At 43.3% G+C, this 25,392-nt stretch overlaps 1 protein-coding gene across 22 annotated transcripts in view; it reads right to left on the bottom strand.

Moving 5' to 3' along the window:
• The window catches only part of STAU1 (staufen double-stranded RNA binding protein 1), a 91,189-nt gene that overhangs the window by 60,554 nt on the left and 5,243 nt on the right, over positions 1–25,392 (bottom strand). For 3 of the 22 annotated variants that reach the window (XM_060120182.1, XM_060120190.1, XM_060120194.1), the window contains exon 1: positions 737–825. The exons of 13 other annotated variants lie outside the window; for them this stretch is intronic. The gene's annotated coding sequence lies outside the window, so the exon portion shown is untranslated. Of the gene's footprint in view, positions 1–736; positions 960–25,392 lie in introns of those variants that run through there. 6 more of the 22 variants (XM_060120203.1, XM_060120205.1, XM_060120200.1 and 3 more) reach the window with 3 other exon arrangements.

Raw genomic sequence — 25,392 nt, 5'->3', positions numbered from 1 at the left:
TAACAACCCAAAACAATGCCCCGGCGCTGGCGGTGGGCACAACGCTGAACGTTTCTGCCTCTAAAGAAACCCAAACGGCTAGGTAGGTCAACTTTGGTCCACTCTACCCATTAAGTTATACCTTAATATCATGCTAATAAATTATGCAGACGGTTTATTGGGACACGCTGTGCGTCTGGCACTCTGATAAGCGCTTTATACGCCCCATTTCACTGAACCTTAACAGCCTTCAGAGGCAGGGACGGCATTAGCCCCTTTTTCTAACCAAAACACAAAGACTTCAAGTGACTTGCCGAAGGGGACTAAGCTGGGATTTGCACCCGCGCTGGACACCTGGGCCGTGTGCGTAACTATAACGCTACAGGCCCGGCTGGGGAGATTTAGGTGCTCCGGCCCGCAGGCAGTTGAAGCGGGGATTCCCCCCGCCCCCGCCCCGGGAATAACTTCGGCATCGCAGCGCAATTAGAGGAATGAGGAAAGGCGGCGTGGCACCTGTTTCTGGGCCCAGCAAGGGGTGGAGGAGCTAGGGACGCCCAAGGTCCAGGCCGCGGGGCGCCCCGAGGCGGGGGGCGCGGGAGAACCCGCCTCCTCCGGGAAGGCCCCGCGGGCGGGAGAGAAGCCCGGGGAAAAAGGCCGAGCGCGCGAGCCCACCGAGGCCTAAACCCCACCCGCCACCCACCTCCCAGCGGCCACGGCGCCCGCGCGGGCCCCGCCAGGCCTGGCCCTGCCGCCTCACCTGGCTGCTGCCCCGAACTCGTCTCCCGGCCGGCAGTCCTGGGCGGCGGCGGAGGCGACGGCGAGGAGGGAAAGGAGGAAGGAAGAGGAGGAAGGGACGGCGGGAGGGAAGAGGCGGAGTGGCCGCAGAGGAGGCGGGCGCCGCCGGGCCGGGGGTTAGAGGAAGGGGGAGCCGAGCCAGACGCGGCCGTTACCGGCACAAACACTGAAGAGCCGCTCCGGCGCCCTCAGCCCGGCAGGAAGTGACGGGGGAGGGGCCTGCGCCCGCCCCCGGCCCCCGCCCGCCTCCAGGCCCAGCCCCACCCGCGGCCTGGACCACAATTCCCGGCGGGCCCTGCGGCAGCGCCTGCGCTCGCAAAGGCACGCCGGGAGCCGGGCTGACCCTCGTTGGTCCCGCCTGAGCCTACTAGCCCTGCCCTGGGCCCCGAGGCCTGCTGGGAGTTGTAGTTCTACTAGGAGTTGCAGGCTGCCCGCTAGACGCGGACGCTGGGGCTTCCTTCTTTTCTCCTTCCGCTTCGTTCTTCCCTTTTCCCTTTCCCTATTCCTCTTCTCCGGCCTTTGTTACTCCTTTCTCTCCTTCCCTCAATTCCTCCTTTCGTAAGTGTTTATTAAACGCCCGCTACTTGCAAAGCACTGCTCGAAGAGCTGAGAATATAGTGGTGATCAGACAGACAAAAATCCCTGCCCTCATGGATCTTAGGTTCTAGTGAGGGTGAAACACAATAAAATCAGTAACTTTTATAGTGAGTTAAAAGGCAAGAAGTGCCAGATTGCTATTTCTTTCACCCAGTTCTAGATAAACTAAGTAGTTCTTTGTAGCCCTCTTATATGAGAGATTGAGGTTTGAGCGTGGGGAATGTTGACCCTCTAGAATCACACTCAGCAAAGAATTATACACGCGTTGTGGTAGGTTCAGGGAACAGTGAGTGAAGGAACTGCAGATGTGCAGGCAAGCTCTCTCTTGCTCATTCTAGGACTGCTTCCCCACTATTTAAAAATAGTTTCTCTATCTCTCTCTCAATATCTCTCAATTTAACTCCTGCTCAATCTTCCTTGCCAAGGCTATATAGTTTAATTTGCATAAGTGATATGAAATGTTGTGGCTGACGGGGCCACTCCAAACAGTGCTTTGGGACCTTGCCCCAGCCTTGGAGGACTCCCTTCTCTGGACCAGGCAGGCCTCCTTACTTCGCTCCTTATAAAATACATTGAGACTGAATTTCAGGACACCAAAAACAGTCAAAGGAATTTCACTGTCCATTGAGTGCCCGTCTAAGACAGTACTAAGCAACATTCAGATATTGTCCAGCCCTCTGCTAAAGGTGAATTTTTTTCTTTCTATCTTCCAAGCAATCTGGATCCCATAGGTCGCTTGGGTAAAGGAGCAGACACACAGGGGTTTCCCTAAACCCAAAGCTGAGGTCCCTGCACAATCAGACAATCTCTTCAAAGGTTTAAAGGTAGAAGGGGGTGTTCTGACCCATTTTACTATCACCCTTGGGCACCCAAGTGATGGGCCTATGACTTCTAGTCTCAACTTTCTTCCCTCCTTCCATATATTGAGGGGAGATCTCTCTTTCCCTTCTCTAAGCCAGTCTTTGGATTTTATCCTTTGACTTGGGCCTCAACACAGCTGGGCCTTAGTTTTCCTCTTAGTTAAATGGGAACAACAATTTCCTGTTTTATCCAGGGGTCATGAGAATTAGTAGAGTTCGATGACACCCTGTCTCAACTTCCCCATCTAAAGAGTGATAGGATGCTTCTTAGTGGAGTCCTAAGTGAGCTGCTCTGAGCAACCAAGGCTACTACATGCTCTTGGTTTGTTTTTTGTTTTTGGCTGCTCCTCGCAGCACGCAGGATCATAGTTCACCGACCAGGGATTGAACCTGTGTCCCCTGCAGTGGAAGCATGCAGTTTTACCATTGGACCTCCAGGGAATTCCCTACCTGCTCTTGTTAGTGACTGATCACCTGTCATCCTAGGGAATCACTTGTTCTCAGAGCACTGCCTTCCCCTCCTTCTCCCATTCCCTGGTAACCGCTGATCTTTTAACTGTGTCCTGCAGTTTTGCCTTTCCCAGAATGTCATATAGTTGGAATCATGCAGATTGGCTTGTTTCACTTAGTAATATGCATTGCATGTATGTGGCCTTCATGTCCTTTCTTTTCTCTTTTACTTTTTTTTTTGGCCGCAGCGCAGTTTGTGGGATCTCAGTTCATCGACCAGGGATTGAACCCAGGCCATGGCAGTGAGATCGCCGAGTCCTAACCACTGGACTGCCAGGGAACTCCTGCCTCCATGCCTTCTCATGGCGTCATAGATCATTTCTTTTTCTGTTTTTTAATAGACACATTAACTAACAAGAAGCATAATCTTTAGATAAAAATCAACTTCTCACAGGGTTTTTATGAGCTTTGCATGTTCCATTCCTTATTACAAACACATATATAATTTATCTTCTGGCAAGGAACACACAGGATTTAGTGTAACTTAATGGTCACAATATCTTACTTCCATCTGCTTCCTAAAGAAAAATAAATAATTCCTAAAAAATAATAATTATTATTTTATTATTAAGCAAGAGCCAAGAAGCATTCTGGCCCTTGGAATAGATTTTGAGTGACAGTCTCTAGGTACAAATAGAGAAAAACAAATCCAAGTGACCCACTCCTGAACCCCAGCCAGCCCACGGCTAACCTATGCCTCAGTTAAATACAATTTCTTGGTTACACAAAGTGAGAGTTCAGAGTTGTTCTCAGAAAACCAGGAGTATTAAATCTTCAGGTGGTTGTTGTTTTTCTTTTCTCTCCTTTTCTTTCTTCTGGGTTTTTAGTTTTAATTAGTTGCTATCACTTTAACACACACATAATAATCTGGGTTTGTGTCATCTCCTTAAAAATGAGGCAGGGACTTCCCTGGTGGTGCAGTGGTTAAGAATCCGCCTGCTAATGCAGGAGACACAGGTTCCGGCCCTGGTCCGGGAAGATCCCACATGCCGTGGAGCAACTAAGCACGTGAGCCACAACTACTGAGCCCGCGTGCCACAACTACTGAAGCCCACGTGCCTAGAGCCTGTGCTCCGCAACGAGAAGCCACTGCAAGAAGAAGCCCTTGCACCGCAACTAGAGAAAGCCCGCACACAGCAACGAAGACCCAATGCAGCCAAAATAAAATAAAATAAAATAAATTTTTTTTAAAATGAGGCAGATTAGGCTTCACAGAGCCTGCTGAGTGGCAGCTGTGCCCTAGAGATGGGTACTTATATTTCACCACAGTCCCCAACCTGCCCGCATCTCTCATTTATGTTACTTTCCTGTACCTGTTGATATTTGAGTTTGCAATGCCTGGCTTACTGTGTAACTGCATGGACTGAATGCCGGTCTATGGAGCTGAAGACCTGTCAGAAAGACAGTGAAAGAATCTCCAAATACAACTGTGATAAGTATAGGAAGTAAAGGTACCTGGTGTTACGAGGGCGTTATGAAACCCTGGTTTCAGGGTTTAAGGATGGAGCATCCAGAAGCACTGTAGCTTTAGCAAAGGTCTGAAGAGACACAGTGGTGGTAACTAGGCAAAAGCACTGCAAGTGTTCCAAGTAGGAGGGAAAGCATGTGCAAAACCCTGTGGCAGGACACGTGGCCCAGGTCCCAGTTACTATACTACAAAACAAGCTGCTCCAAAATTTAGTAGTTTGGAAGAACAGCAATCATTGTATTATCTCTAGTAGATCTGTGGGTCTGGAATTTGGAAAGAGCTTGGCTAGGTTCTTGTAACTTGGGGGTCTCTACTGTGGAGTGGACCACTGGGGGACAGAGTGCCTGGGTGCTAGCTGGGCCTGTCTCTCTTCCGGAAGCCTTAGGGCCTATCCATGTGGTTTCTGAATGGGCTACTGCGAGCTTCCTCACAGCATGGCAGCCTCGGGGCTGTCAAATTGTTTACATGGCAGCTGAAGGCTTCAAGAGTGTGTATCCCATAGAGCAAGGCAGAACTGCACTACCTTATGTGACCTAGCCTTGGACGTAACATAGAGCCACATCATAACAGACATACAGAACAATGGAAAGAAATAAACCTACATATTTACAGTCAATTGATCTTTGACAAAAGTTCCGGGCATATGCAATGAGAAAAGGATCCTCTCTTCAGTAAATTAGTGGGAAACTGAATATTCACAAGCATAAGGAAGAAATCAGACTCGTATCTCACACTACCACTGTAGTTAACTGGCTACAAGCAAAACACAAGCCAGTGCAGATCAGGGTGGGAGAATTAGACTCTGCCTCCTGATGGGGAAGTGGAAATGGAGTTTAGAGGAAAGTCAGGACTGGAGACACAACGTCTGAGTGAGTAGCATTTGGGAGGTAATCGAAGCCTTGTGTGTGGATGTTAATGGATGTTAACACCTGACAATTATCTCTGCTGCAATCTCATAGCCCCTTAGCAGAACTTTGCACCCTTATAATTATTCAATTATTTGCTGGGTTTGCTCTGTTTGGCTAGAACTATGTGATCAGCTTTCATGAGGGCAGGGACTCAGGCTGTCTTGGTCACCGTGGTGTCCCTGACCCTCAATGCGTGTCTGGTAGACATAAATTTCCATCAGCTGCTGAAGAACCACAGCCTCTCTTTCTCTGTTAGAGTCTCTAAAAAAGAAGGAACACCTGTAGGATTGATTGGCATATGTCAAGGTCACCTATAGTATGTGTTGCAAGGGGAAACAGGTTGAGAACTACTTGCTAGTCTAGGTAATTCTCAGGATTATTTAAGATAGTGTTATCTCCTAGGGCTATTTCAGAAATCTTAGGGTTACAACAGAAGATATAATGGAAGACTCCATTTCCAAAGAAATCTTTTAAAATTCCTAGGAATAAACTTCACAATAAAGATTCACAATCTATGTGAAGAAAAAATTCGATTCCGCAGAAGGACACAGAAAAAACTCGAACAAACAGAAATATAAGCTATGTTCTTGGCTAGCAAGACTCCATATCACTAAGATATCAGACAGTTGATGAGATTTAATCTAGACATTTAATGACAGCCCAAGAAAACACAAACAGGATTTTGTTTTGGAACTAGATGAGCCATGTCTAAAATTCTTCTGGAAAAATTAACAAGAAAACATTTCTGAAAACGCCCGACCACGTAGTGAACATACTATAAAGCCTTATTAATTACGACTATTAGGTACTAGTACCTAATTAGTTCCACAAATCAGTGGAAGAGAAGAAAAATTCCCAGATAGACTCAAATACATGTAGACATTTAATATTCAACAAAGGTGGTATTTCAAATTGGTTAAGATAACATGGATTTCATTCAGTAAGAGGTTTGGGACAACTATGCAGCCTCTGCAAGTGAAAAACAGAGTTACATCCATATTTCACATCTTATACCTGGAAAAATGCCCAAAGGATCAAATTTCCATTTAAATGGAAAGAAGGAAACCATAAAAGTACCAGGAAAATCCCTGGGAGAATTCTTTTACAGCCCTGAAGTGGAGAATACCCTTTTAACTATAACACAAAATTCAGGAGCCTTAGGGGAAAAGATCAATGAAAATACAAAAAATAATCATGTGAAGTAAAAAGACAAATGACAAACTGGAAAAAGAATTGCATCTCAATTATGGAAAAGGCAAATTTCATAACACATTAAAAGGACCTAAGAAATGGGGGGAGGGGAATTAGATGAAGATGGTCAATATGTATAAACTTTCAGTTAATTATAAGGAAGTACTAGAGATGTAATATACAACATGATAAAGATGATTAATGCTGCTGCACTTTATAAATAAAAGTTGTTAAGGGCTTCCCTGGTGGCGCAGTGGTTAAGAACCTGCCTGCCAACGCAGGGTACATGGGTTCAAGCCCTGGTCCGGGAAGATCCCACATGCCTTGGAGCAACTATGCCCGTGTGCCACAACTACTGAGCTGAGCTCTAGAGCTCGTGTGGCACAACTACTGAAGCCCGTGCGCTTAGAGCCCGTGCTCCACAACAAGGGAAGACACTGCAATGAGAAGCCCTCGCGCCGCAACTAGAGAAAGCCCGCACACAGCAACAAAGATCCAACACAGCCAAAAATAAATAAATAAATTCATTTTTTTTTAAAAAAAGATCAAATTAAACCCAAAGCAAGCAGAAGAAAAGAAATGATAAAGGTAAAAGCAGATATCAATAAAACATAAATCTTCAGCCATACTGATCAAGAAAAAACAGCCAGAAGTTTTGTGGTAGGTGCAGAACACATATATGTTTATTAATGAAGAGACCACCTCTGGATTCCAGAGGTCTGGAATGAGACATTAAAAAGTGATAACAGGGCCTCCCTGGTGGCGCAAGTGGTTGAGAGTCCGCCTGCCGATGCAGGGGATACGGGTTCGTGCCCCGGTCTGGGAGGATCCCATATGCCGCGGAGCGGCTGGGCCCGTGAGTGAGCCATGGCCGCTGAGCCTGCGCGTCCGGAGCCTGCGCGTCCGGAGCCTGTGCTCCGCAACGGGGGAGGCCACAACAGTGAGAGGCCCGCATACCGCAAAAAAAAAAAAAAAAAAAAAAAAAAAAAAAAGTGATAACAGGGGACTTCCCTGGTGGTCCAGTGGTTAAGACTCCATGCTTCCAATGCAAGGGGGCATGGGTTCGATCCCTGGTTGGGGAGCTAAGATCCCACATGCCGCGTGGTGTGACCAAAAAAAAAAACGTGATAACAGTATTTACCTCTGGAGAGAAGGACTGAGTAGCTAGGGATGAGGTGGAAAAAATACTGAAAATACCTTTTAGTATTCTTTTGAATATGCATATATAATCACCTATTAAAAGTAAATAAAATGCTTTTTTTTTAAAGAAAACATCTTCATTTGGGGGCTGGTAATTCTAAAAAGCATATTCATTCATTCATTTAACATTTAGTATTTCTTATTTCCATGCATTTTATACTTATACTGCAAATGAAGCCTTCCTAAAACAATATTGTTTTGTATATTTTAAAACTTTATATAAATGGCATACTAATATTTGAATTCTTCTATGACTTGCTTTTTTCCCTCAACGTTACATTTTTGGGTGGTTCATCTATATGTGTATGTGTAGCTCTAGCTTGTTCATTTTCATTGCTATAGAGTATGCCATAAATGAGTATACCATCTTGTACTTACCCAGGCTTCTATTGATGGACATTTAGGTTAGTGCCATTTCTTGTTATTATAAATAATACTGCTGTCAACATTTTTGCATATCTCCTCATGCACTTGGTAGATTTTACATTTCCAGTATTTGTAATTGGCTGTTTCACAAAACATCCAATGGGGTATCCTTATCTAAGGGTTATCTTACCTGTTGATTTTTACAGATCTATGAACTGTACATATAACATAACTTTATTCCAATGCACATAGACTTTGAGAAAAGTGGGGAATTAGGGTCACTCATTGATTTATTTATTCAATAGATTCTTAGATATTTACTGAGCATTAACTATGTGCCACACACTGAGAATACTAAAATGAACAAGAAGGGGATTTTCCTGGCGGTCCAGTGGTTAAGACTCCGCGCTTCCACTGCAAGGGGCACTGGTTCGATCTCTGGTCGGGGAACTAAGATCCCACATGCTGCGTGGCGCAGTCAAAAAGTTTTTTAAAATAATAAATAAATAAATAAATAAATAAAATGAACAAGACAGGCCCCTGCGCTCGTGGAGGTTACATGAAGAACATATCTCTGTTTTTCTCTCCTGGTCTTTTTCTCTCACCCATTGTCCTAAAAAATCTTGATAGGGTTTCATCATCGGGATGTTAAGGGCTCCAGGATAAGTGAGGTGAGAAGTAGTGATCATGGGTTAGTTCTAGATCGACAAGGTAGCCCCTCTTGGCTTAGCTGACCTGGTTATTTCTCACATTTAATACTAAGTAACCCAGTGGGAAAAACAAATCCCTCACGATATAATTTTTAAATATTGATCTTGTAGGAGAATCCACTGCTTATCTCAAGGTTATCTGGAAATAGGAGGGTGTATTTTCATATTATACTGGAAGCAGAAAGCTAAAGGGAGTCATTTTCTCTGTAACATTAGAAAGATTTTGGTCACGCAAAATAACTTTTGGCTTCATGCAAATCATTTGTCATTAAGAGCGTAAGTGCTAGGGAGATCAGCTCGGTGCTTTGTGTCCACCTAGAGGGGTGGGATAGGGAGGGTGGGAAGCAGACACAAGAGGGAGGAGATATGGGGATATATGTATATGTATAGCTGATTCACTTTGTTATACAGCAGAAACTAACACACCATTGTAAAGCAATTATACTCCAATACATATGTTTAAAAAAAAAGAGCACAAGTGCTCTTGTTATATTGAAATATTACCCAGCCTCTAGATAATTTCTATGTTTTATTACAGTTTTTTAAATTAAATTGCTTAATCAAAGTAATGTGTTCATAGTTTAAAGAGTCAAATAGCTTTAAGAAGCTTATCATGAAACAACATCCCCACCCACTCACTTTGAACACTTTCAGCTCTGCCCGGTATCTCCCTTCATGTTTCTAAACGACATGCCTGAACAGATAATCCTTGATTCTTCCATTTAGACTTCTTCTGTTGCTTGCTTACTATGGTATATGAGAATTTTGTTCTCTTAGTCCTGTTCCCACTCACTCCAACACACAAATTTCCCCTTCTCCTATCCTTCCAATACGTTTGTACCACAATTCTTGATTCAATCAATATTTACATTATTAAGATTGTACAAGTAGCATTCACCACTGAGTATGTAGAGTAGTATGGTTAAATTTCATTTCTTACATAAATTTCCTTGCCTGAAGTTATTAATTGCCTTGGTTTTTCATTTTCTTGTGTAACAGGATGTAATAGAGAACTATTTCCATCTCAGTTTCAAGTGATGCTTCCCCAAAGTAAGTTCACCCAGGTGGGACTTGTAAAAGTGGTGATTAAAAACTGGTTAAAGCACCTTTATTTATAATTGCCAAAGCATGGAAGCAATCAAGATGTCCTCCAGCAGGTGAATGGATAAATTGTGGTACATTCAGACAATGGACTATTATTCCACACTAATAAGAAATGAGCTATCAGTCCATGAAAAGACATGAAGGAAACTTAAATGCATATTACTAAGTGAAAAAAAGCCAATCTTAAAAGGCTACATACTGTGTGATTCCAACTCTATGACATTCTGGAAAAGGCAAAACTATGGAGATGGTTAGAAGAGGATCAATGGTTGCCAGGGGTTTGCGGGGGAGGGAGGGATGAACAGGCAGAGCACAGAGGATTTTTAAGGCAGTGAAACTCTTCTACATGACACTATAATGGTGGATACATGCCATTATATATTTTTCCAAACCTATAGAATATAAAACACCAAGAGTGAACCCTAGTAAACTATGGACTTTGGGTGTTAATAATGTGTCTGTGTAGGTTCATGATTGTAACAAATGTACCACTCTGGCGGGGGATGCTGACGCCGGAGGAGGCTGTGCATCTGTGGGGTCAGAGGATGTACAGAAAATCTCTGTACCTTCTGCTCAATTCTGCTGTGAACCTAAAACTGCTCTAAAAACTGAAGTAAATTAAATCTACTAAAATAAAAACACAAAACTGATTTTGTTATCTTTGGTCACTTACCCATTCAAGAGCATAAAAGGGATAAGTTTGAAATTTCCAGAGACTATGAAGAAAATGTTTGGAGAGAGAGCTGCTGATGAGATGTGACAGTAAGTTTGCCCAAGTTATGGGAAGAAGAAGAGAACAATGCTTTTTCTTCGAGCCTAAAGAAAGACACTTCCATCAGACCTCTTGAAGAGCTTGAAGTGTCTCTGGAAGCTCAGGTGATACAGTAAGTGGTGTCTGACTCACACCTGAGAGGTATAAATGAAAGGCACTGTGGCTGGTTAGCTGCTTTGATAGTGGCAGAGGGAAGGGGTGGTGGTGTTCAAGGGTGCAGGACCAGATTGGGCTGTGCTGGGGAAACACCAGCTTGCATCTTGTCTAAGAGGTTTCCCCCATGGTGTGTGGTGACCCCGTCAAAAGACGCTGGACGCCTGGGGGCTAAAGGTGGAATTGTCTAAAGGTGGAATTGTAAGCAGTCATCAAATCAAGGGATCTTCAGGTTGACAGAGGCCTGACCCATCGAGAGGAGTGCAGAGTGGGGGGCTGAGAGGTGGAGGAGTATCTCTGAGCATCACAGATGCCAAAAGTACCCTGAGAGAGGTAGAGCCCATTGGAAACACCTGCCAAGGTCAGAGAGTGCCCACCCCACCTCCACAGAGGCTGACTCCTGAGTGGAGGAGGGTAGTGGAAGGCCTGGGTGGGGAAACAGAGAAGCCCCCCAGGCCTCTTCTTCTCACCTCAGGTGACCAGTCCAAAGTGGCAGAAGGGGAGACGGTTTTGTTTTAAGTAAATTTGGAATTTTTGACTCATTAGCGCGAATCAGATGAAATTGTTAATATTCAACCATCTATGCTCACAAAAATGGCAATTTCATGTGATTCAGCTTAATGCCTAAGAGTGGACTTTTTAATTACTGAACTGAGACTGTTTGGGGGTTTTAAGTGATGGAGAGAGTTTTATTACCTGAGAGTGAGATTTGTGCTAGACTTCATCCAAGGGTATGAGGGAAGAACTGGCTTCCCAGAGACAATTTGACATGCAAAGAATAAACTTTACATCCAAGAATAAACTTCTTTTCTGCCTACACCCCATAGGCCCCATCTGTTCAACAAATTGGCCACACTTCATTTTCTATGTGTTTATCACCAGTCGACCCACAAAGTCTCTGACAGGAATAGAAATTTCTCAATAAATTCAAACACATCAGAAATAGGTAACCTATTTCTCTCCTTCTTTCCTTTCGTCCTTCCTTCCTTCTTTCTTCTCTTTCTCTCTTTCTTTCTTTCTTCTTTTTTTGTCTTGGAGACATGACCCCATACCTCTCTGTCCTCCTGCTCTGATTGGGACTGATTCCGCTCTAGACCTGCTGGAAGCTGCAGCACTAGCCCTTCCTTTTGTCTTTTTCCTGGGCTGGAACTCCTATTTCCTGTATTCCACAAGTTCCTTTTTCATGGCTTTTTCCCTCATGCTCCATTCTCTTTCTGAGAAAGAGAAAATTTTGAGAGATTACATGTTTGGAAATATCTTCATTCTATCCTCTCATTTCATGGGTAATTTGGCTGGGTATAGAATTCTAGGTTAGAGATCATTGTCCTTCAGAACACAGAGGTTTTCTATCTCGTACTGGCAGAGGGAATGGGGGGGTGGAAATCTGTTCCTCAGAACTTTACACTTAGATGGGAAACCAACTTTTCTCTTATTTCTTCCCTGTATTTCTCTCTCTGTCTTTCTTTTCCTCCCCCTCCTCTTCCCCTCCTTCTCTTTCTTCTTCTTGATGGTGGTGGGGAAAAATTCTATATCATTGGGTTTTCAAATTCTAGAGCTGTCAAAAAGCACACAACTGTTTTCCTAACATAGACTTGCATTTATTTAATTTATTTATTTATTTATTTATTTATTTATTTATTTGGCTGTGCTGGCTCTTAGTTGCAGCACACAGGATCTTCGTTGTGGCATGTGGGATCTTTGTTGCAGCATGCATGATGTTTAGCTGCAGCATGTGGGATCTAGTTCTCTGACCAGGGATCGAACCCAGGCCTCCTGCATTGGGACTGCTGAGTCTTAGCCACTGGACCACAAGGGAAGTCCACAGACTTGTATTTATATAGCAGAAAAGAAATTTGGTACTTACACTTTGCGCTGTGTTTGAATTACTGCTGTAGTGAGAACATACATACAATCATGTACTGCTTTTTTCAGTTAAAAAATTTGCTTGGACTTCCCTGGTGGTGCAGTGGTTGAGAGTCCACCTGCCAATGCAGGGGACACGGGTTCGTGCCCTGGTCTGGGAAGATCCCACATGCCGCGGAGCGGCTGGGCCCGTGAGCCATGGCCGCTGAGCCTGCGCGTCCGGAGCCTGTGCTCTGCAACGGGAGAGGCCACAACAGTGGGAGGCCCACATACCGCAAAAAAAAAAAAAAAAAAAAAAAAAAAAAAAAAAAATTTGCTTGTACCTTGATAAGTGACTTTTCTATCATTCCTAATACTACAACTCTTCCCCTTAATTTTTTTTTAATTGAGGTGAAATTCATATAACATACAATTAACCATCTTATAGTGAACAATTCAGTGTCATTTAGTACATTCACAATGTTGAGCAACCACCATCTCTATCTAGTTCCAAAGCATTTTCATCACTCCTAAAGGAAACCTTGTACCCATTAAGCAGCTACTCCCCATTCTTCCCTCACCCAAATCTCTGGCAACCACCAATCTGCATTCTGCTTCTATGGATTTACCTATTCTGGATATTTCACATAATTGGAATCATAAAATTTGTGACCTTTAATGTCTGACATCTTCCACTTAGCATAAAGTTTTGAAGGTTCATCTACCTTATAGTATGTATAGGTAGACCTTCATTCCTTTTTACAGCCAAATTTCCGTTGTATGGATATAACACAATTTGTTTATTCATTCATCTGTTTGTGGATGTTTGGAGTGTTTTCACCTTTGGCTACTGTGAATAATTCTGTTATGAATATTTGTGTACAAGGATTTTTTTTAAGTACCTGTTTTCAGTTCTTTTGGGTATATACATGGGAGTGGAATTGCTAAGTCACATGGTAATTCTATGTTTACTTTTCAAGGAACTGCCAAGCTGTTTTCCACAGCAGCTGAACCACTTTCCCACCTGCAATGTACAAGCGTTGTAATTTCTCTACATCTTCGCCAATGATTGTTATTTTCCTTTTTTTAAATTATAGCCATCCTAGTGGGTGTGAAGTGGCATCTCATTATGGTTTTGATTTGCATTTTCCTAATGTCTAATGATGTTGAGCATCTTTTCATGGGCTTCTTGGCCGTTTGTACATCGTCTTTGAAGAAATGTCTATTCAAGTTCTTTCCCCATTTTTTAAGTGGGTCATCTGTCTTTTTGTTTTGAAGAGTTCTTTATATGTTCTAGATATTTCTCTTAATTTTTGAGGCTACCTGAATTTCCACTGTTGTAATATCTGTTAATATTTGAGTGTTCCACACAATGTGGAAGACACCATTCGTTGCCTAATGATATCCATTTTCTCATTTTTTTGCAATAGAACCCTACCTTTATTTTTGAAAGAACTATGTGCCCGGGAAAAAAAAATGCTATATTTTCTGGCCCCTCTGCTTTGAGGCTTAGCCACACTGTTAAGTTGAATATATCTGTTAGACATCCAAGTGGAGATATTGGATAGATAGCTGAAAATTCAAGAATGGAGTTCAGGAGAGACATAATTCAGCTATAGCCCAGTTGTCCCTTCCCCACTGCCTTCATCCATGACATTTTGGTACTTGGCTCACATAATTCCCCTCCACTCACCATCCTAGTGACCTCGACATTCACACACACATACGATCAAAGACCCTGGTCACTGAGTTATAGGACCTTCTCATTTCCAGCGATCTCCTCCCTCCCACCTCAGTCACTCATCCTATGGCCATACACTGGGTCTTGACATAAAAAATAAACATATCCAAAACATCATTCTACATTCTGGCCACAACCCTTCCGGCTTCCATATTCAGGGACCACTAAGACTGTTCTTCTAGGTCATCAGGACTCTAGTCTATTTACCTATCTAGCTTCTCCCCTTCCAACGGTTTTCTTCAGTCTTCGCGCCCTTCCTTATTCAGCAAGATTTTATGGTCCATCATTTCAAGAACACTCTTTCCAACACCTTCAACTCCCGTGACCATTTGTATGTTGCTGTACTTGCCTGTCAAAACCCATCTATCTGCTTTGCCAATGTCTATACTGAAAAACTCATTCATCTTCCCCAAACAAAACAAAAACCTATCTACATACGAACCAATCTTTTCCCAGTTGCCATAGGAGTGGTTGGTGTCTCTCCTATCCAAACCAATCTTTATCTCCTCCTCTCCTTCATATAAACCTCACACTTTCAATGATTCATTTTCTCTTCTGGATATCTAAGCATTAGCTCTCAACTAGATTCTTCCAATCTTTATTTAAGCATTCTCAAGTCTCTCTTATTTAAAGGACAAAAACATAACAAACAAACAAACAAAAAATGCCTTAGTCCCATTTGCTCTCCAGCTCTATCCCATTTTCTTCTTTCCCTTCACAGCCAAACTTCTTGTAAGGTTTGCCAATACTTTATTTATTTATTTATTTATTTTTCCTTTTTGCGGTATGCGGGCCTCTCACTGTTGTGGCCTCTCCCGTTGCGGAGCACAGGCTCCGGACGCGCAGGCCCAGCGGCCATGGCTCACGGGCCCAGCCGCTCCGCGGCATATGGGATCCTCCCAGACCGGGGCACGAACCCGTATCCCCTGCATCGGCAGGCGGACTCTCAACCACTGCGCCACCAGGGAGGCCCATGCCAATACTTTATTAAAAGAGGTCACTAAGTCCAATGGACATTTTCAGATCTCTTGTTGCTCAGTCTTTCACTGGCATTTGATGTGGTCCATCACTCCCTTCTAGAAATAATCTTCTCCCTGGGCTTCTGGACCCTACTCTCTTCTAGTTTTCATCCTATTTCTCTAACCACTCCTATTCTTTTCTCTTTTTTAAAAATATTTATTTATTTGGCTGCGTCGGGTCTTAGTGACGGCACGCAGGATCTTTGTTGCAGCATGCAGGATACTCGTTGCTGCGTGAGGGACCCTTTGTTGTGGCACGCGGGCTTAGTTGCCCCGCGGCATGTGGGATCTTAGTTCCCTGACCAGGGATCGAACCTGCATCCCCTGCATTGGAAATGCAGAGTCTTAACCACTGGACTGCTAGGGAAGTCCCCTTTTCTGTCTTTTTAAGGTCTCAAAATGAGATAGATGAAAGTGTTTTGCAAACCTGAACACTGTAATTAGCAGAAATCGTTAATAGATTTTTGTTACTCATATAAAGAAAGAGAGGAATGCATATGAAGCAAAGTTGGAAGGTGGACTGGAAAATGAAAGTGATGGTTTTGTTGAAATGGTAGATTACAGCTGTTATCTTCTTTCTCTAATTTCCTTTATACCGTAACAGTGTTTTTTATGATATATATTTTATTTGGGTATAATTAACATGCATTAATAGTGTTTTAACAACATATATAAATCAAGCATATTTTTTAGAAAATAATCAATTCATAGTACGTTCTAAGAATGTAAATGTTAGCAATAGCATGGTAAAGTTGGTGGAAATGAGAACGAGGCTATTCTTCAAGGAAAAAGTTTATTTACTCACAGGTCCCCCAGAGAAGAGATCACTCTATACCATGCAGGACCACAGGGGAAGCACCCGGGGTTGGTGAGGTGACAGAAGAAAGGCGAGAGGGGAAAGCCTGGGCCAGAGCCTTTATTGGAATAGGGGTAAACCGTTTAGGTTTGGTTAGTTTGAATAATCCCAGTGGGCTCTGGGCTATAGGGGTGGTCTCTAGTTGCCTGGTACCTAGCCTTGGGATGATGTAGGGCAAGGGAAATATTGGCTTGATGAGTGAGTTAGATAAGGAGGTGATTAGAGCTATAGACTTGAGATTGGTCGGTTTGTATATGAAAGCCCGGAACAGAAACCAACCACCAGCCCTACACCTTTCCCTACGCCGTACCCTACTCCTGGCCCGTACGCTGGCACTGACCCGTGCGTCAGCACGTAGCCTGACCCTCACACGTTTCCGTACCCTCACCTGTGCCCTGAGCTGAGCCTTCTGCTATCTCTAAGGATTGAGTAGCCCTGGGAGGAGCAGCCTCTTCCCCACCAGCAAGCTTTTTAAGATGTCAAAACATCAGAAAATACAGAAAATTTAAAACATGATTAATACTACACCTTCCAGGGAACTGCATTACTCTTTCAGATGCTGACCTGATACTTTCCATCAGATATGAGAAGGAAGGATAATGCTTAGATAGATAGACAATGCATGAAGCAAGCATGTTACTCACAGCTGCAGCTGTTGCAGGCCTAGGTCAAAGACCATGGACAGTATTACTTACATTAAATGTCCTCCACACTTAAAAGAATAATATTACCCAAGGCAAACAAAGTGTACCAGTGAAGCAAAAGCTTTTGGAGGGTGTGGGCAGGAACTGAGCTTCTGAAAGGGTGGAGCTGGCTTGACAAGTTTTTGTGTATAAGCCCTAGGAGAACGCAAGAGGAAGTAACTGCTTGTGGGGTGGGAGAAGGAACATCCTTCAGTTTTCATCAACGTTTAGGAGAAAAGAGGGAGAATCACGGCTCAGTTAATGTTGTGATAAGGGATTGCTGGCAAGTTCCGGTTTTGGTTTCCGGTGGACTTGGGTTCAAATCCTGCACTGGCCACTCAATGGCTTCTTTGGACAAGTCAGTTAATGATCACAAATAACACTTATGGAGCACTGACTATGTGTCAGGCACTCTTTTAAGTGCTTTACATGTATTAATTAATTTAACCCCCACAACAATCTCATGAGGTAGGTACTATAATTTCCTCCATTTTACAGATGCAGAAACTGAGGCACAGAGTAAAGTCATTTGCCCAAGATCGACACACTTTCATTAAGTGGAAGAAATAGTTCCAACAGAGCCTGCCATATACCCCATATTCTTCCAGTAAATTCTTTTTCCTGCTTGAGTTACTCAAGCAGGATAAAGAATTCAGAAACCTGAACTCTAAGTGACACAATAAATTACAGGGTTTTTCATGCATGTTGTCACACGTGTATAAAGAATTTCGTGCCACATAAATGGTAGATATTATTTCTATTCAGTGAGATATAAGAGATTGTAAGGTGCAGAAAAGATTAACGTTAAAGTAAGTTAACTGAGGGGACTTCCCTGGCGGTCCAGTGGTTAAGACTCCGCACTTCCAATGCAGGGGGTGCGGGTTTGATCCCTGGTCCGGGAACTAAGATAACACATGCCGCAGGGTGCAGCCAAAACCAAAACAAAACAAAAAACAAACAAAAAACCAAAAGCAATTAAAGTAAGTTAATTGAGAAAGTATGAAACCTCACTGGAAATTGGTGTATTGGTTGTATTTTTTTTTAATTTATTTTTATTTGGCTGCGTTGGGTCTTCGTTGCGGTGCGTGGGCTTCTCATTGCAGTGGCTTCTCCTGTGGCAGAGCACGAGCTCTAGGTGCGCGGGCTTCAGCAGTTTTGGCACGAGGGCTCAGTAGTTGTGGCTCGCTGACTCTAGAGCACAGGTTCAGTAGTTACAGCGCACGGGCTTAGTTGCTCCACGGCATGTGGGATCTTCCGGGACCAGGGCTCGAACCTGTGTCCCCTGCATTGGCAGGTGGATTTTTTTTTTAATTTATTTTATTTATTTATTTATTTATTTTTGGCTGCTTTGGGTCTTCGTTGCTGCGTGTGGGCTCTTCTCTGGTTGCAGCGAGCGGGGGCTACTCTTCATTGATGCGCAGGGTTCTCATTGCGGTGGCTTCTCTTGTGGCAGAGCACGGGCTCTAGGCATGTGGGCTTCAGTAGTTGTGGCACACAGGCTCAGTAGTTGTGGCTCATGGGCTCTAGAGTGCAGGCTCAGTAGTTGTGGCGCACGGGCTTAGTTGCTCCGTGGCATGTGGGATCTTCCCGGACCAGTGTTTGAACTTGCATCCCCTGCATTGGCAGGCGGATTCTTAACCACTGCACCACCAGGGGAGTCCCGGTGTATTCGTTTTTAAAAACAATCTCGGATTTACAAGAAAAAAAAGTTGTGAATATGGTTCGGATCTTTTTTTTTGGTCCTGAACCATTTGAGAGTAAATGCTGACTTGATACCTCGTCATCCCCACACACTTCAGTGTGTATTTCCTACAAGGACTTTCTTCTATGTGATACACACATCCAAATAAAATAATTATGATACAGGACTATCATCAAACCCTTAGACCCCTTTCAGGTTTGCCAATTCACCCAACAATATAACTTCCAGCAAAAAGATCTTTGCATTCAGATTGTTCTATTTCTTTCAGTCTGGAACAGTTCTTCAGTCTTTCCTCAACTTTCTCGTCCTTGACACTTTTGAAGATTTCAGGACAACTATTTGGGGCACGTTCCTCCGTCTGGGTTTAACTGACGTTTCCTCATGATTCAATTTAGGTTTTTGGCAGGAAAATCAAACACTGGTAATGGTGTTTTCTCATTGCATCTGACCAGGTGACATGTGACTGCGATTTGTCCCCTTGCTGATGGTGTTCACTCTGATCACTTGATTAAGGTGGCATCTGCTGGGCTTCACATCCGTATAGTTACTCTTTTTTCCTTCTTATTAAGTATTTTGTGGAGAGGCACTTTGAAATTAGGTAAATATGTTATTCCTCATCAGACTTTCAATTTCTTAAAAAAATTTTTTTTTCCATTGAGGTATAGTTGATGTACAATATTATAGGTTTCAGGTGTGAAACATAGTGATTCACAATTTTTAAAGATTATACTCCATTTATAGTTATTATAAGATATTTGCTACAGTCCCTGTGCTGTACAATATATCCTTATAACTTATTTATTTTATGAACAGTAGTTTGTACAGACTTCAATTTCTTTATTTTTCTCTTTTATTCAATGGATTTAATCTGTTACTTTTTTTTTTTTTTTGGCCGTGCCATGCAGTATGCAGGGTCTTAGCTCCCCAACCAGGGATCGAACTTGTGCCCCCAGCAGTGGAAGTGCTGAGTCCTAACCACTGGACTGCCAGGGAAGTCCCTGTTACTTTTTTTTAATTGAGATGTAATTCATATACCATAAAACTCACCTTTTTAAAAAAAGTTCACACTTTTAAAGTGTACAATTCAGGAGTTTTTAGTATACTCATACCTTTCTAATTCCAGACATTTTCATCACCCCAAAACAAACACTGTACTCATTAGCAGTCACTCTCTGTTCATCCCTCTTCCCAGCCACTGGCAAACACTAATCTACCTTCTGTCTCTATGCATTTGCCTATTCTGGACCTTTCATACAGACAGAATCATAAAATATTTGGTGGCTTCTTTCACTTAGCATAATGTTTTCCAGGTTCATCCGTGTTGCAGCATGTATCAGTACTTCACTCCTTCTTGTTGATGACTAATATTCCATTCTATGGATATATTTACCATATTTTGCTTATTTATTCATCAGGTGATGGACATTTGGGTTGTGTCCATTTTGGGTTATTATGGATTAAGGCTTCTATGAACATTCATATACAGGTTTTTGTGTGGATAGATGTTTTTCATTCTCTTGGGTATGTAACTAGAAGTGGAATTGTTGGACCATATGATAACTCTGTGTTGAACTTTGTGAGGAATTGCCAAACTGTTTTCCAAAGGGGCTGTACCATTTTACATTCCCACCAAATATGTATGAAGGTTTCAGTTTCTCCACACTCTTGCCAACAGTTCTTATTGTCAGTTTCTCTTTTTATTATAGCCATCTTAGTGGATGCGAAGTGACAGTGCCTGTGGTTTTTATTTACATTTCCCTAATGATTAGTGACGTTGAGCATCTCTTTGCCCTCATCATCTCCAACAGGCTCTTTCTGACCTTTCAAGTCTCAGAGTAATGGTCCTCTTCTCACAGAGGCCTTCCCTATGTCTTTTACGTAACATTCACTGCAGCTGCCGTTATTTTTTTTTTAAGATTTTTTTTTTGATGTGGACCATTTTTAAAGTCTTTATTGAATTTGTTACAATATTGCTTCTGTTTTATGTTTTGGTATTTTGGCTGCAAGGCATTTGGGATCTCAGCTCCCCAAACAGGGATCAAACCCGCACCCTCTGCACTGGAAGGAGAAGTCTTAACCACTGGACCGCCAGGGAAGTCCCGCAGCTGCCATTATTAACATAATTCTGTGAATGTCTCTAGTTCTCCTTGTCAGCACTTCAGGTAAGACTGTACTTTCCTGTCCCCTTGATGTTGAGTGTGGCTCTATGTCTTGATCTGACCAGTAATAGGTGAACAGAAGTGATTTATATTGTTTCTGGACAAAAGTCTAAGAGGCAGTTCAATCGTCATATATCCTTCTCACTGCTGCAGTAAACATCAAATCCCATGTTGAGATAAAGCCTTTGTGAGCCTGGGCCCACTGGTGATTACTGTAAGCAGAGTTCCCAACCTGATGATCCCAATGTTGTTTTGATGAGTTTGGCAGCTATTTAAGAATTTAAACATAGAGTTAACATATACCCAACAATTCCACTCCTAGTACCCAAGAGAACTGAACACATATGTCCACATAAAAACTCGTACATGTATGTTCACAGCAGCATTATTCATGACAGCCAAAAAACAGAAAAAACTCAAATGCCCATCAACTGATAAGTGAAATCTGGCATATCCATACAATGGAATATTATTCAGCCACGTATAAAAGAATGAAGTACCGATAGATGCTACAACATGGATGAACCTGGAAAACATGCTAAGTGAAGGAAGCCAGGCAATATATTACACAATTACACGATTGTCCAGAAGAGGCAAATCCATGGGGACAAAAAGTAGATTAGTGATTGCCTAGGGCTGGGGTGGGGGGGGGGGATTTCTGAGAAATCAACATTTAGTGCCTCTTTCTCCACTTTCAGTTCTCAGCTTTGGAACAGTGCCTCTTATCAACCTGCCTTTTCTTCATCTCACTTATTCTGTTTGTACTGATTCTACAACCTACCAAGGGTGTGACCTTGGGCAAGTTCCTTTATCTCCCTGTGCCTCAGTTTCTTCACCTGTAAAATGAGGATATGATAGCACCATTAGGAAGGTTACACTTCGAACTCACGAGAATGGTTGGCTCTGGCGAGAGGAGAGAGAAGGAATGAGAAGGCAATATCCCCAGTGTGTAAAACAGAGGCTGAAACAAAGCAGGAGCTCAATAAATAGTTGTGGAATTAATGAAAATGTTTGGTACCACTGTTCAGTAGTAGAATATTGCTCAACACTAATTATTGAGAATATCCACCTTGACTCTCTGAGAAAATCAGTTGGAAACTCTGCGTTGAATTGGAGGGGGAACACTTGATTTTCCTAAATACAGCTCAAGTTCTGGGGCTGGGGACCTTCCCTGGTGGCGCAGTGGTTAAGAATCCACCTGCCAATGGAGGGGACATGGGTTCGATCCCTGGTCTGGGAAGATTCCACATGCCGCAGAGCAACTAAGCCCGGGCGCCACAACTACTGAAGCCCGCGTGCCTAGAGCCTGGGCTCTGTAACAAGAGAAGCCACTGCAATGAGAAGCATGTGCACCGCAACAAAGAGTAGCTCCGGCTCACCGCAACTAGAGAAAGCCCGCGCACAGCAACAAAGACCCAACACAGCCAAAAATAAATAAATAAAAATAAAGTTCTGGGGCTGATGTTAGACCCCCAAGGAGAAAAATAAGCAATCTCTTTTCCTTTTTTCCAGTCTGTTCTTCTTAGACTTTAATTTGGAGAGGAGATAAGAAATTAAGTGGGAATGGTGAGGAGGAGGGGTGGAAGTGAGAGTCAAGATGGATTTTACAAGGAAGTGCAGCAAATCTCCAAAGCTCCCAACATCTTTGACCTCCAAAGATTTCAGAGGACTTGCTCATTCTTGGGCAAGGTTGTTAAGATTTCCACATCTACCCAGATCTTATCAATCGCAAATCATTTCAGGGAATTAAGATGTGAAGGCAGCCTGGATCTGGCTAATAAATAGTTAATGAACCTTAAGCTGGTGGGGCACCATGTGCAAGGAAATGCATAGCACTCCTGGAACACAGCCTGGTGGCCCGAGAATCAAGGCAAGTAGACACACGTCAATACAAAACATTCCTCGTGCCATGACAAGTCCTAACAGATCATCCTGGCATTCTAGGGAGGAAGAGGTCTTATCTGTAGGTGGAGAGAGCCAAGTAGGGCTGCTAAAAGAAGCAGCATTTCCAGGGAGGTTTTATTTCCTTGGGAACACTGCACAAGAGAGCAGACGTGTTTCTTTAAAAATTGCCTTAGCTCTTGGTATCATTTTGAAACCATGCAACTCAGGCTGGGACTTGAACCCATGTGCCGGGATTTGAACCCGGCCAAAACCCTGCTTGGGACTTGAACCCACGATCTCTCTTTTTTTTAATTAATTAATTAATTAATATTTTTGGCATTGGGTCTTTGTTGCTGCGCGCGGGCTTTCTCTAGTTGCAGCGAGCGGGAGCTACTCTTTGTTGCGGTGCGCAGGCTTCTCGTTGCGGTTGCTTCTCTTGTTGTGAAGCACAGGCTCTAGGTGCACGGGCCTTAGTAGCTGTAGCATGTGGGCTTAGCAGTTGTGGCTTGCAGGCTCTAGAGTGCAGGCTCAGTAGATGTGGTGCACGGGCTTAGTTGCTCCACAGCATGTGGGATCTTCCCGGACCAGGGCTTGAACCCGTGTCCCCTGCATTGGCAGGCAGATTCCCAACCACTGAGCCACCAGGGAAGCCCGAACCCATGGTCTTTTAAATGAAGTCACACAACTGGTCTCAGGACTTAATGAAGCTCAGGGTCTTGATGTCTCGACGCAGAGAAAATTCAGTGAGAGACAAAGTGACAGGTAAGAAGTGTATTTATTTAGAGAGAAACATACTCCATAGAGTGTGGGCCATCTCAGAAGGTGAGAGGCCCGGAAATACGGTGTGTTTAGTTTTTATGGGCTGGGTAATTTCATAGACTAATGAGTGGGAGGATTAGTCCAACTATTTTTGGGTGGCGGGGGAGTGGGGATTTCCAGGAATTCAGCCACAACCCAATTTTTGGCCTTTTATGGTTAGCTCTGAACTGTCATTGCACTGGTGGGTGTGTCATTTAGTGAATGTATTACAATGAGCATATAATGAGGCTCAAGGTCTACTGGAAGTCAAATCTTCCACCATCTTGGATCTAGTTCATTCTAACCAGTTTTTGTCATGTCCTATGGCTATGTCATTCTTTTAAAGGTTGTGTCCTGGCCTCTTCCCTCCTGTTTCATTTTTACCATTTCTTTTACTCATATTGTATTTCCCCCTCAAACTGAAAAGAGTGACAATGCTTCCCCCTCCCCTCTGATTACAAATATATGGTCAATTTTTAAAAAATCAAGTATTATGGAAAACTATAAAGTAACTAAAAATCACCCATAATTTTACCCCCTTTCCAGAGATAAATTTTGGTGTATGTACCTCTTGACTGTAACAGATTTCCTGTTGTCTCCAGTAGCTGTTATCCATTTCTTCCATTGAATTTTAGTTGGGCATATGGCTGCTCAGGATAAAACCTATATTTCCCAGCTTCTTTGCAGGTAGGTATGCCCACAGACTAAGTTCTGGTCAGTGGGATGGAAGCAGAAGTCTTAGAAGTATGATTAAGGGTAGGATATGTGTTTTTCTTTCCCTGCCCCTTCCTTCCTGCTTGCTGGAATGAGGCCTGATGGCTGGAGGCTTAGCAGCTATTTTGGACAGTGTGGTGGAAGCCACGTGATGATGATATGGAACAAAAGGATGGAAGGAGCCTGGGTTCCTGATGACTTTGTGAAACCACCCAACGTGCCCTTTTATTCAAAAGAGAACTCAGGATTGAATTTATTTGATTCAGTCTCCATTCACCAAGTTTGTCAGTAAATCCAATGTCAGCTCTTTTGGGGGGCTCTTTCCCATCACTTGGAATCATGCAAAACCAACCAACCAATCAACCAACCAACCACCCACCCAACCCACCAGCCCAGGTTCCCATAATACAAGAAAAGTGGGGAAGGCCCAATTTAGTTTTCTGCTCATGATCACTGCTGATTTGCTCAGAGACCAAGTCCAGACCAAGTCCCCAAAAAGTTAGATGGCTCTGCTCTCAACATCCACTTCCTCTGTGCAAAGCCTCGCCATGCAGAGACCCCAATCAAGGAACTTGCTGCTTTGCAGGGCACTGGGAGCATGAGAGATGTAGGTCTTGAATACTCAGAAATTCACCACTCTCTGTCCCTCCAGCCTTCCTGTAGTGAATGTTATTCTTTATGGCTGCTCAACATCCTTGGATTCCTTCCCCTCCCAATGTTCGGGAGTATCCCACCTCATCAATTCATGCCTATCTAAGACTGAGATCATCAGTTTTTCAGGATCCCTGCATCTGGAGTACAGGCTTGTGACCTAAGCTCCGCCAATCAGAGGATCAGTGCCTGTCTTCCATGGGAAGCAGACAGCCAGTCAGAATCCACTGTAGCCGGCATGGCAGAAGAGACTCTCAACTTCGGAGACAGCAGGGACCTCTGGTTCTTTAGTCAGAGGACAAATCATGATGTCTGGAAACAGCAGTGGCTTCAGTGGTATCTCAGTCAAAGGAGATTTATGAAGTAATTTGGCCATTGCTTCTGGATGTAGCCTTCAGGTCTGAAGATTTGATTTTCTTTTCTTTTCTTTTTCTTCCCTCCCTCCCTTCCTTCTTTTTCTCTCTTTCATTCTTTTCTTTTCTGCCTTCCTTCCTTTCCTTCCTTTTCTCCTTCCTTTCTTCCCTTCCTTCCTTCCTATCTATCAATCCACCCATCCACCTAGAGGTACCTATATGGCTATAGAGATACAGAAAGATACAGAGACAGAGGAAGAATGGGAGAGGGAGAGATAGAGATTGTAAGGAATTGGCTCATGCAATTATGTGTCTGGCAAGTCCAAAATCTGTGGAGCCAATGTCCCAGTTTGAGTCCGAAGGCTGCAAATTGTTTT

This window comes from Mesoplodon densirostris, chromosome 16, assembly GCF_025265405.1.
Source record: "Mesoplodon densirostris isolate mMesDen1 chromosome 16, mMesDen1 primary haplotype, whole genome shotgun sequence".
Lineage (NCBI taxonomy): Eukaryota > Metazoa > Chordata > Mammalia > Artiodactyla > Ziphiidae > Mesoplodon > Mesoplodon densirostris.
Note: the sequence above shows the minus strand (reverse complement) of the source record. Positions and strands in the feature narration are given on the sequence as shown.